This window comes from Carassius auratus, chromosome 8 (assembly GCF_003368295.1).
Source record: "Carassius auratus strain Wakin chromosome 8, ASM336829v1, whole genome shotgun sequence".
NCBI lineage: Eukaryota > Metazoa > Chordata > Actinopteri > Cypriniformes > Cyprinidae > Carassius > Carassius auratus.
In genome coordinates, this window is record NC_039250.1 from 15,893,647 (window position 1) to 15,906,839 (window position 13,193).

Sequence of the window (13,193 nt, forward strand, 5' to 3'; positions counted from 1 at the left end):
CACTTTCCCCCCTTTGGCCACTTTTATTCCCTTTGTTTTATGATTTCTGTTAATAAAAGCCTCTCCGAGGCCTGACGCCACGCCCACTGTGTCTGTCTTGTGCTCCTCCCGTGACACTGGTGGAGAATGCGGGCAGGCGGAGCCTAGACAGCGCAGTTGGGAACCATCTGGTGACGTCACTCCTTCTCGCTTGCAAACGTTCGTGAGAACCCGGACTGGGACGGAGGAAAACTGGGGACAGCCTCCCAGCCACAAAAAGGGTAAGTGACTTTTCTGTTATGGTCATTTTACCCTGTGGTTGGTTGAGGCTGTCACTAAAACCCGGTTTCTCTGTCCCTGTTCCGGTGCGCTGCGAGAGGGAGGACCGCCCGGAGAGGAATCCCCGCCCACTCCGACCGTAAGGAGCCTGGTTGAGGATGGTAGCACTCCCGTGTGGGTGGCGCCCTGGTGACGGGGATGTCGCTTGGGAGGGGGAATGTGACGAGTCAGCTGCCTCCTCCCTGATTATCACCGGCACCCCGTCCTAAATCGCCGCCCTTCACCAGGCTCCCGACTGGAGTGGGTGTGTGAGAGGAGGGGCGCTGGACGAGTCAGGGCTGGCGGCGTGTGATGGGGCACACCTGAAGGAAGTGGAGCCTCATTACCGCCGCTGTTTAAAAGCCCAACGCGCCTCTCCTCATGAGACCGGTCTCTTCCCCGTGCATGCACACTGGTGTCCTCGTGGGTCCAGGAAGGGTGCGTTGAGGGACTCCCGCGCCACCAAAACGTGAGCTGCCGGACCCGCGATCCGGATGGGAACCGCACCCGTATACACGGCCGACGGGCCAGGATGCCGGGCCGTCCATCCCCTACCAGCGCCGCGGCCAACGAGAGAGACGCGGCCGCTAGAGGAAGCCGCCGCCCCTCGCGCCCCGGACCAAGGAGGGGAGCGCGTGCGGCCGCCGGACTCCGCCCCTTGCCTGGACCCTTCCTTTGAAGAACACTGCCCGACCTACACAAATCCCGCAGCACGACGAGGACACCAGATTCCCTGTTATTTTGGACACTTTCCCCCCTTTGGCCACTTTTATTCCCTTTGTTTTATGATTTCTGTTAATAAAAGCCTCTCCGAGGCCTGACGCCACGCCCACTGTGTCTGTCTTGTGCTCCTCCCGTGACAATATATATATATATATATATATATATATATATATATATATATATATATATATATATATATATCCCAGACAGCACATGTACGTCTGGCCGACGTCGGCCCAATATCGAAACGTCGGCCTCTATACCTAAAACATCTATAAAACATCGGCCTGGCGGAGGCCGATATAATTTGGTCAGTGCTCTGTTCTCCAGCTCATCAATCGTCGGCCCTGAGTTGGGCCGATGCCGCGCTTCTCTGTGTGCGCGTGCCCAGTATTCGTCTCTTTTAGCCACCCAGAGAGAGAGAAGAGGATAATCCCAGCGACATCTGTGGCTCTGAGGTAACGTTACGATTTCACTTATGCTCAGTTAGACAAAAAATACTACTTTGTTAATTCTGTGACACTGAAAAAGTACTATTAAGGCACACGGTGTGTTTTATACAGTCTATGGGCAGCTGAAGAGTCTGGCTCATTTTCAAATAATGTTACCGTTAACTTTTTGATTTTTTTTAACATTAATGTTAACGCCTTAATGCGTTTTCAGAAGTTTCTCGGAGGGAAAATGTAAAAGCGGGTTATTAAAGAGAAGTCCTGACTGCTTTTCCACCGTGTTTTTCACTCTTTTACAGGCTTTCAGAAATAATCCGGTGAAATAATATGGTGAGCTATTGTTGCTGTTGCTTCTGAACTACAAAATGATTTTTAAATTTATTATTTAATGAGACTGTACATTATAAATGTAATGCTTTAACTCTAGATGTTTGTGTAAATGCTGTGTGTGCGTTGAGTCCTGTGCGAGCTGGGAGCAGAGTTGCCATGGAAACGGGGCGTCAACACAAAAACCGTTACTGGCAAGCAGTAATCTCCGTCTCTCGCTGCGGTTTACACTGTTTTGGGTAAGTTTAGTCGCTAAAATCACACAAATATTATATACAAATGTTCCTGACACGTTTCTTGCTTGTTATTGACATGTTTCAATTAAATTTATTTTATAGAAACGGTTTAGTGTCTTCGGAAAAGTCCGTTATCATTTTAGCAGTTTTTAGGTAGGCTAACTAACGTAGACTAACCATGTTCCGTACAAAACGATGTTCCGTACAGGTGACGTTTTAGCGCCGATTGCAGAATAAATAATTACAGTTCGTACATAAACTATATATCTGTGTCATCCTTATGTTTCTCTCTTTCACTCCCGATCTAAACAGAGACCAATCCGCTGTTTGTTTCAGTAATATTTGAGTAAGTTTGCTCGTTGCGCCCACCGCGCTTGTAAATGGACAGTGGGGAAGATTTACTTCAAAACTTCAGCTTGGGAGGAAGACAACTAGAGCAGCGAAAATGTACATTTCTATTCCACTTATGTTTCTCACAGTACTACAGCCTGTATTAAATGAATATTATGTTATCACAAATTGTTAAATATATTACTTTTTGTTGAATAAATGCTTTGAAATGGGAGTGTTTAAGCATCGATTGCGGGCGATAACCACTTAGCGTCACCCTCACCTGAGACTGGCGGCAGAGATCTCTTACTTTATGAAGTTTTCACATTGGTTAACCTTTTTTTTTTAATTAATCAGTGCCCTTCTCGTTTTCTGCATCTTCAGAAAGATAAGGAAATTATGTTCTCTAACCTTTCACATAGTTCATGCTTAACTCACATGTCATAATTAATATCACGACACAATCATGCCTAACTCGCATGCGCCCTTTATTAAAGCAGCCATTAACTTGTATTTTGATCAAATAAAAAGGTAATAATCTTTGATATTTATTGGAATTATGTTTTCTTGCAGTTAAAATAAATAACAGCTCACTTTTGATAAGTTAAATGTCCATTTTCGCCGATAAAATCAAGTAATAAGAGCTGTACGGAACATCATTATAAGCCTGTACGGAACACCGTTAACCCCTATCATCTTCCGTACACTGGCGGAGGTGGTACTTTTCCCCAGTTTTCTCAAAAACTATTGGTCCTAAAGACATCAATCAAAGTGTAGACTGTGTAATAGGTATTCCCCCGGAGAATGAGCACACAAGCATGCTTGTATGTCTTTTTACAACGGAGGAGTGGTCACTGGCGTGCGGTGAATAGCGAAAAGTGTACGGAACATGGTTAGTCTACGTTATATAGATTGAGCTCTTGTTGATGATTAAAACAAAATGATTTTTAAATTAATTATTGAATGATTATTGAATGAGAATGTACTTTATAAATGTAATGTTTTAACTCTAGATGTTTGTTTGTGTAAATGCTGTGTGCGCGTTGAGTCCTGCGCGAGCGGGGAGCAGAGTTGCCATGGAAACGGGGCATCAACACAAAAACCATTACTGGCAAGCAGTAATCTCCGTCTCTCGCTGCAGTTTACACTGTTTTGGGTAAGTTTAGTCGCTAAAATCACACAAATATTACATACAAATGTTCCTGACACGTTTCTTGCGTGTTATTGACATGTTTCAATTAAATATATTTTATAGAAACGGTTTAGTTTCTTCGAAAAAGTCCGTTAGCATCTTAGCAGTTTTCAGGTAGGCTAACTATATAGATTGAGCTCTTGTTGATGAAACGCTGGGCTTTTAATCAAATCTTCGTGTGTGTATGAGATATTTTGATGGCACTTTGAATGTTTTGCTGGTGATTTGTCAGTATGTTATTGGAAAAGGCTGATTTACTGAATCGATGACGTCACTTACAGTGAGAGTGTAATCGGTTGAAATCATGTTCACATGAGTTTTGATATTTCATGATAAACAGATATTAATACAAATTGTTCTATGATTTCAGGAGGACAGAAAGAAACTCTACAGAACAGAAGTGAAGCTCCAAGATTTCAACATTTCTGAAGGGAGATTCTGACTTAGAAATACAGGTGACCTGAAGAAGCTCATGAAAAACATGAATATGCCTTTTTCAGAATACATTTCACCAATTTTAAGAAGTCCCTGACATCATAACGTAAGTCACACTCAACCTAAAACTAAAAATATAGATTGTGTTATTTTAAGATTATATTTTTAGTAGTAGAATATGTATATTACATGTTATTATAATTGTTACATTTTATTCTGTCTTTTATCTCCATTTCACCTCTACTCTAGCTTGTTTCCTTCTAATGAACCTGGAACTGCAGAGTAAATATTGTTGACTCTGTGTCAGATTGCTTGTTTTGTTCCTGGATTTTTCAGTGATGATGAGCAGAGTCTGAGTGAACCTGCTGTCAGACAGTGAGTACAGTGGGGTTTCAGTCAGGGCCTTCAGTAAACAACTGTTAGATACTTGTACACATCTTACACATCTCTGTTACAGCTAACGCAGCCGTATGTGTAAAGGTGCGGTCACACTAGCCTTTGAACGTGCAAAATTATTTCGGACGCCGCTGCGAATATGGGCGGGAGCAAGATATAACGGTTTCCCCTTATCACAACATGGGTTAATCTGTGCTTTTACTGTGTCTTTGGCGATGGCGTTGAAAGCGTCTTATTATATTGCACTCTGTCTCTCTCTCTCTCTATAAATATACACACTAAACAATAAAAAAAATATAGAACGTGTCCTCATTCAAATGTGCCATCTGTTCCTGTTTCCATTGACACTGCGAACCATGCAGCTTCTTTTTTAATTATCTTTTAAATATGTATTATATAAAATATGATGCTGCGCTACGGCTAAAATTAGCACTTCATTTTTTCATTTCTGTACAGAGAGGTCACGCAGTGACGTATCGATCATCTACTGGTCCCACGACTTCACGTGATGCGAATTCGCAGGTCAAAGTTCACCAAACTTGAACTTTCGAACACAGCGAAATGCGAAAATTTTCGTATAAGACTGGGTTTACGGTCTGGCGCATTCGCATGCGTATGAATGGAAGTCAGTGGAATGAAAAGTGCAGTGTGACCGTAAGTGAGTAGTTAATGATGAACTAATCATTTACAAAACATTCATAAGCGCCTAATAAGTGATATACTAATAATTTGTGTACTTTTTGTAAATTCATTTTAAAAGTCATTTACAAGTAATTAGATTATGATTAACTAATTATTTACAAAACATGACTGTGTTCATAGAAATAAATGATGTTAATATTTTTATCTATGTTCTGTAGATTAAGTTATAAATAATTTACAAGTGACATGAATATACATTCACTAATGATTAAGTAATATGATATGATTTACACATCTTTCATAAGCAATCTTAAAAAAAATAAAATCACAAAAAAAAATCAAACAGATCCTTAATTTTTAATAGTTACTAGTTAATATATTATGAATCACTTATAAATCATTGAAATGTCAACATTGTACTATTATCTCAATAAACAGTATAAATCATTTACAAAGCTTTCTGCACCCCCCAATCTAAGGTGTAAACTACTCATCAGTTGTAAATGTTTTACAAACTATGTATATGTATGTATGTATATATATATGTATATATATGTGTATATATACGTATATATGTGTATATATATATATATATATATATATATATATATATATATATATATATATATATATATATATATACACACACACACACACACACCAACACACACACACACAAAATCAACCAACCTGTAACCGGAAAGTTTACATTTACAACTGATGAGTAGTTTACACTTTAGATTGTGGGTGCAGAAAGCTTTGTAAGTTATTTATAACTTAATCTACAGAACATAGATAAAAATATTAACATCACTTATTAATCATCTATGAACACATAGTCATGTTTTGTAAATGATTAGTTTACCATTAGCTAATTACTTTTATTACATGGCTCTGTGGGTACTTGATTCTGATTGGTCAGTTGCGACATTCCGATGCATGTTATCCCTGGATAAAAACCTGTAAAATGTAATAACACAGGCTCATCCGGGTAACAGTAGTTGGTGCTGTACTCTTGCTTTAACTATTTTTTTTTATTGGTGGAAGCTGTGCATTTGTTTAGCTAATAAATTATATAAACTGTGTACAACAGTTGTGTACAATTGTTTAATTATGTCATCCTGGTTAGGGTTGGCCTGATTGACGATGCCATCGTCCATCGCCGATGGCTGATAGACATCACGATGCTGCGCCGGAAACAGCGTCATCAGCTCCAGTATCTCGCCCGTGCATCTGTTGTCATGCGACAGAGAAGTCACGTTCTATAGACAGTTTCTATAGACAGTTGTGAACGTGCTGACAGCTGGTTGCCCAGGCTATGGATTAAAGGTAATACTGTTGTAAGTAGTGTTCATTTTCTCCTAAATACCGATCATTTCGCTTCATTAGACCTCAATGTATCACCAGTAGCCACCGGTATTGATTTGGTCTTTTTTTTTTCTGGACATCCACACAGCACCACAGTATTATCAACTAGAGATCAACCGATAGTGGATTTTTCCAATACTGATAGCTAGTTTGGACCACACTGGCCGATACCGATTTATAAACCAATAGTTTTTAAAATGAATACTGAACAAAATGGATACTGAACGAGAGCAGCGGTCGCGCTGCGGGTTCCCGGGTTTGTGTCCATTCTCGGACCATTCCATGTATTTCAACTGTAGAAAAGGTTGTTCCGAGCCGAAACTGACTTCTTTCATATTTTCAACCAATATACAGAAAACTACATCAGTATATCATCATAAACACAAACGTTTTTGTCTTACATGAATGTAAACAGATGAGAAAGAAAACACACACGTACAGTATTTTTGGTGTTCGGGTCAATTTGACCCGGAGAAGATTTTCTTTTTCCCGAAAATAATAGTTAATGTTATCGCTTTGGACTGAAACTTAGTGACTTTGTTCCCAAAGGGTATAACTAAAACTAAAAAAATTTTGGGGAATTTTATTACTTTTTTGTGGGAGTTTTGTTACCTTGTTACACTTGTGGTGTTCCCGGTCAAAAATGACCGGCCTATAAAAAATAGCTTATAAATCACTCATTATACCATATTTTCACCCAATCTTGGATTCAATCTTTTTGTCAACTTGTTCTCTTTCAATTAGGACTGGTTTTATATTTCTGTTTGCATCTGATTAATCGTGGGCCTCATTTATCTGAGAGTAGGCATCTCATTTTTTGAGTAAAAAACAAATAATTTATGAGTAAATTTGGAAATATGAAAAAAAATTATGAAAAAAATGGCTACTGTTGATCACACTAGTCTACTCTAATGTTTCACCAGGAATTTTGTTTTGAAACTTTTGTTTTGTAAAAAATATGGCACATAGTCACACTTGTGGTGTTCCCGGTCAAAAATGACCGGCCTGTAAAAAATAGCTTAGAAATCACTCATTATACCATATTTTCACCCAATCTTGGATTCAATCTTTTTGTCAACTTGTTCTCTTTCAATTAGGACTGGTTTTGCATTTCTGTTTACATCTGATTAATCGTGGGCCTCATTTATCTAAGAGTAGGCATGGTCAAAAATGGTCACAATGGCCGACCATTGAAAGTGAATGGGAGAGACTGAAAATAACAGAACAATTTAGTTTTCAGGAGCATGTTCATTATTTTCATGTACACATATGAGCATATGTGCTTGCAAACATCGAGCCCTTGGACCTGTGCATGTATCGATACATTTATACACACACTACCCAGACACACACACGTTAAAACACACAAACTTTTTGAGTATTACAAAGTATTACATTACAAATGAACAGTGTTTGTTTTGTGTTCTCTATATGACAGCGTTTTTGCTTTTTTTTTTTTTTTTTTTTTGTATGTCACAATGGTCAGATTTGTCAGGAAACAGCACAAGTGTTACTGTGCACCCCTTTTCTGAAAATTAAAGCATTTCAAAATACAAGCCCTGTGTTTTGTAATCTTCTACATTCACTTTCAATGGCCGGCCATTTTTGACCGGGAACATCACAAATGTGACTTTGTGCCATTTTGTACAAAATAAAAGCATTTAAAAAAAAAAAAAAAATCCTGGTTAAACATTAAAGTAGGCTAGTGTGATCAACAGTGAAACTTTTTTTCACCTTTTTCACAACATTGACAAAATGATTAACAAATAATGTTTTTTTCACTCAAAAACTGAGGTGCATAAGCTCGGATAAATGACTCCTACAATTAAATAGTTTGAAAATTAAATGCAAAACCAGTCCTAATTGAAAGAGAACAAGTTGACAAAAAGATTGAATCCAAGATTGGGTGAAAATATGGTATAATGAGTGATTTATAAGCTATTTTTTATAGGCCGGTCATTTTTGACCGGGAACACCACAAGTGTGACTATGTGCAATATTTTTTACAAAACAAAAGTTTCAAAACAAAATTCCTGGTGAAACATTAGAGTAGACTAGTGTGATCAACAGTAGCCATTTTTTTCATAATTTTTTTTTCATATTTCCAAATTTACTCATAAATTATTTGTTTTTTACTCAAAAAATGAGATGCCTACTCTCAGATAAATGAGGCCCATGATTAATCAGATGCAAACAGAAATATAAAACCAGTCCTAATTGAGAGAGAACAAGTTGACAAAAAGACTGAATCCAAGATTGGGTGAAAATATGGTATAATGAGTGATTTATAAGCTATTTTTTATGGGCCGGTCATTTTTGACCGGGAACACCACAGGTGTTATTGGGTTTTGAACACCACATGAGGGTTAAAGAGACAACAGCCTAATAAATGCGTCTGTCATTAATGTTAATCAAAGAACAAAAGAAACAAAAGAAAATCATTCACTGATCTCGACTGAATATATTTAATAACTTTAATTGATTAATCTTTATTTTATTTATAAAAAGAAAACTATGCAGTGTTTTTAAACTTTTAATTACAGTTTCTGTACCTGAAATTTTGTTTAGTTGTATTTAGGATATTGCTAATTGATTTTGTTTGTTCATATCTTACTACTGACTGGTTACTTGTCTTTAACACTTTAATATTTTTATTAATTAATCGTTTTTGCTATGGTATTTTTTTTTTTTTTTAAGCACAGGCAAAATTCCTCTTGCAGTGTTTTGTAAGCTGCTGATTTTTGCTCATGTTATTCAGCTGTAACAGAATGCTTTGTAAAAAGACAGAAACATGTTTGACATCTAAATGTTTGACTTAATTTTTTTATATTGGATTTTTTTTCTTATTGGAATCGAAACTAGGAATCGATAAGCAGAATCGGAATTGGAATCGATAAAATTCAAACGATACCCAACCCTACACACCGAACGCATCACATTTTATTTGCTGCTATTTTAGAACAGTGCATGATTATCTAATCATGCGCAGCGTCTTTGAGAAGTCACAGTTATCACACACACCGGATGCGTCACATTCAATTCAAGCAGCGGTCTAAAACTGTTTATTTAATCACCAAACGGACATAAGTTTGCTTCAGGAATGAACTATGTGGCATATGTGTTTAAAGTTCAGTGTTAAAAAAAAAAAGAGCAAACGGAAAGAAAACGCGCAATCTGTATTACAGCTTTCTATATGAAGCATACAGACTGTATTAGAGCCACAGAAAGACCAACGTTTTGCTGTAAAATGCACAATACATAATTTATAGCCTAGGGTGAAGTCATTATGTAAATTTACAATGATTTGAGATTAATATAATGTTATTTAATAGAAAACTATGTGAGCGGCTGCATTTAAACTCGCGTCTGAAGTTTCCCACTCTGTGCAGCGCACAGTGTCACATGGCAAAAAAAACGCAACACGGAAAAATATCTCCATGGATTTTGCAGATAACCGATAGTTCTACAAATCAACTATCGGTGCCGATTAACCAGCAAAACCAATGAATCGGTCGACCTCTGTTATAACAATGTGCATGATACAATACTCATCAAATAATAAAGAACTCTTTTCATGTCCCTTGACTCATATTAAAAAGTAATCACGGCCAACAAAATAACTTGTGCTTGGTGTTAACTGTTAGCCACTCATAGCACTCGTAGTTGCAATCTTTGAAATGGTGCATAAAAATGTTGCTGGCCTTCAGTTTAGGTGTAGGTCTTCCTTTCTCAGTTGTAGGTCTTCATTTCTCAGTTATTCTCTTTCTGTCTGCAAAATAGCACCTTAAAAAAGCATTTTAGTAGATTGGCAACCAGGTCTGTAGGCTGTATTTTCTTTTCATTTAATTTCACTTTCGTACTTTGGAAATCCCCGACTAAAAGGGCAGTCTAACGCTGGGGTAGCACTGGGCACGTCTCTAGACCCAGAGGGTGTGCTGTCATTGAATGTCAAAATTTTGATTGGCTGATGATTCTGTCATTAATGCTCGTAACAAATCAGATGTGACTTCTTTCATCAAAAGGGTAGTGCTGGCCATAGACTTTTTTTAATGTAGGATATTCCAGGTCAACCTCAACTAAACTAATCACAAGCAATTTGTGAACATTACACAAATGTAAATGATAACTAAATAGTCTTTAAAAGCTTTTTTCACACAATTTTGTTTTTTATAGGGCCAGCAGAGCCCTGCTCACCCTGACGGCCCACTGCTGCTGTCAGACAACATCTCCAAGATGCTAGAAACTGCAGGACCAGTAAGTACAATCTTGAACATACACAACTGTATCATAAGTTTGGGAAGGTATGGTTTTTTTGTGTTTTTGAAAGTCTTTTATGGCAACCACAGTTTAATATATGAAATGAAAACAGTTCACTACAATTTAAAATAATAGTTTTCTATTTGAATATATTTAGAGAAGTCATTTATTCCTGTGATGGTAAAGCTGTATTTTCAGCATCATTACTCCTGTCTTCAGTGTCACATGATCTTCAGAAATCATTCTTATATTCTGATTTGCTTCTGAAGAAACATTTCTGACTATTATCAGTGTTGAAAACCGCTGTGTTCCTTCATTTTTTCAGGATTCTTTGATGAATAAAGTTTTAAAACAGTACAGTGTTTGAAACAGAAATGTCTGTTTTAACTTTTGATAATTGATAAGACAGTGATAATAATTGAAAAAGTTTATTGAGCAGCAAATCAGAATGATTTCTGAAGGATCATGTGACACTGAAGACTGGAGTAATAAAAATTAGCTTAGATCACTGAAATAAATTACATTTCACAATATATTCACGTAGAAAACTGTTGTTAAATTGTAATATTTCACAATATTACAGTTTTTTTACTTGCTTTTGATCAAATAAAGGCAGCCTTGTTGAGCAGAAGAGACTTTTCTCAAAGACGTAAAAAGAAAATCGTACTGACCCCAAACTTTTAACGGTAGTATAAATTACAAATATAATGTTCCACCTACTGAAATGTATATTCCATTGTAAAGAGATGCCTGTTCCACAAATATTACATTTACAGGGATCACGTGAAACACTTCATCAGTAAACTGATTTTTGAGAGCATTAGTGGCAGTGTGACGATTTTTATTTATTGATTGGTGAATTGGAAGTGGATGTGCGTTTATTAAACCTACTTGTGATTAAATCAGATATATATATATATATATATATATATATATATATATATATATATATATAATATATATATATATATATAGCAAAATAAGCTCAAATTGAGGCAGCAGCATCTATGGTGCATGGCCTGTAGTGAGGTCACTAAATTCTAACACCAAGAATTTATCAAAGTCCACTAAAGGAAACAAAACCTATTGGTATTTTACTTTGAAAATAGCCTTCCAAATAATATTTGGGGCTCGGACACACTTTTTTTTTTGTTGTTTAAATTAAATTAAAATACATAGTTTAGTATTCACACAACACATCTAATAACCATGCACTCCAGTTATATGTGATTAAATAAATAATATTTTGTCTGAAATAATATGAACAGCAGCATCTATTCTAAACTTTCTCCTTTTTATTTCCTGTTTTTATCTCAGGATGGCCATCCCAAGGTTTCTAGAGATTACAGCAGCTCCAGACTGAATCCAAACTCACTCGTGAAGACTTCAGATGACACCAACGCTCACAAAGACTACAGACGACAACTGTACATGAACACACAAAACATTGGACACACAAAACAAATATTATCCTTATTTTGCCTATAAGGGTAAATTTGATGATTTTCGAACTGCTTTATTGTAACGTCTCTTATATCTGTAAATGAACAATATTTACTCTCTGAGTTATGTGGACCTACATGTCCCCTTTTATTTGTAAGCATCACTTTAAAAATGTTGAAAGATAATGTTAATGTTAACTGAATACAAAACTAGAGACTTGTTTAGTAAGATTTTATCAGAAAATATTTTTGAACTTTTATCATGCAACATTTTAATTGCTTAATTAGTATTGTTTGCCTGGTTTTATTTTGTGTTTATGTAACTCTTTTTAAAAAGTTCTTGGCATAAAGTTCGCATGCGATGCTGACAGCACTGAACACATGACTTTTTATTATGAACTAGATGGTCTTCCCAGTGAGTCTCAGTCATCTCTGGCTTTTTAAACTGTAACCTTGAAACATGCATTTCCTGTAAACCTACTTTGAAATAAGTATTGTCAAAAGGTGCTATACTCAAACAACATTTAACCATGCAAGTACTGTAGTAATGGTTATTTTTGTTTTTACTATGGGTTTACTGCAAAAGCTGTAGTAAAATCATGGTGATTGTAGTAAAACTATGGTTGCTTTTGTTTTTTCTATGGTTTTACTGCAAAAGCTGTAGTAAAATCATGGTTAATGTTCAAAAGACTACAAATAATCCCGAATTATCCACTTTTGATCAAAGCATCTGGTAAATGTTATTGTATTTGTACATGTAATATGAAATAAATGAAAATATTAATAAAGTTGCGTCTGTTCTTGAGAGTGGTGTGTATTGTTTTATTATAAACCAGCTGCGGTAGCCGCGGGTGGTCCGTAACGATGAGCAAAACGCCGGTGAACCGCGTCCACGCAGAGCGGCCGGGATGTATCGTCTCAGCATCGGCCAGAGAGCATTTCCGATCAGAGGCCGACGTCGCCGAGACATCTTGCCTATTAGCAAACGCTTCCTGAGCGATATCGTCCCGATGGAATTTTGTAGGTCAGCTCGACATCGGCACAACGTATGTGTGCTGTCTGGGATATATATATACTTACTTACTTACTTTACTTACTT

General features: G+C 36.9%; 2 long non-coding RNA genes across 3 annotated transcripts; both read left to right on the forward strand.

Annotated features, from left to right (window-relative positions):
* Window positions 1–1,222: 1,222 nt before the first annotated feature.
* Window positions 1,223–4,002, forward strand: LOC113107410 (uncharacterized). The gene is made up of 6 exons (XR_003292653.1): window positions 1,223–1,478; window positions 1,769–1,799; window positions 1,897–2,035; window positions 2,135–2,185; window positions 3,376–3,518; window positions 3,925–4,002. It is a non-coding gene; the product is annotated as an uncharacterized LOC113107410 (long non-coding RNA).
* A 304-nt stretch (window positions 4,003–4,306) lies between these two features.
* Window positions 4,307–12,214, forward strand: LOC113107411 (uncharacterized). Of its 2 annotated transcripts, none has more exons than XR_003292655.1 (4): window positions 4,307–4,364; window positions 6,157–6,367; window positions 10,569–10,649; window positions 11,970–12,214. It is a non-coding gene; the product is annotated as an uncharacterized LOC113107411 (long non-coding RNA). The 2 variants fall into 2 exon arrangements; XR_003292654.1 differs by having other exon boundaries at window positions 6,157–6,356.
* The last annotated feature ends 979 nt before the right edge of the window (window positions 12,215–13,193 follow it).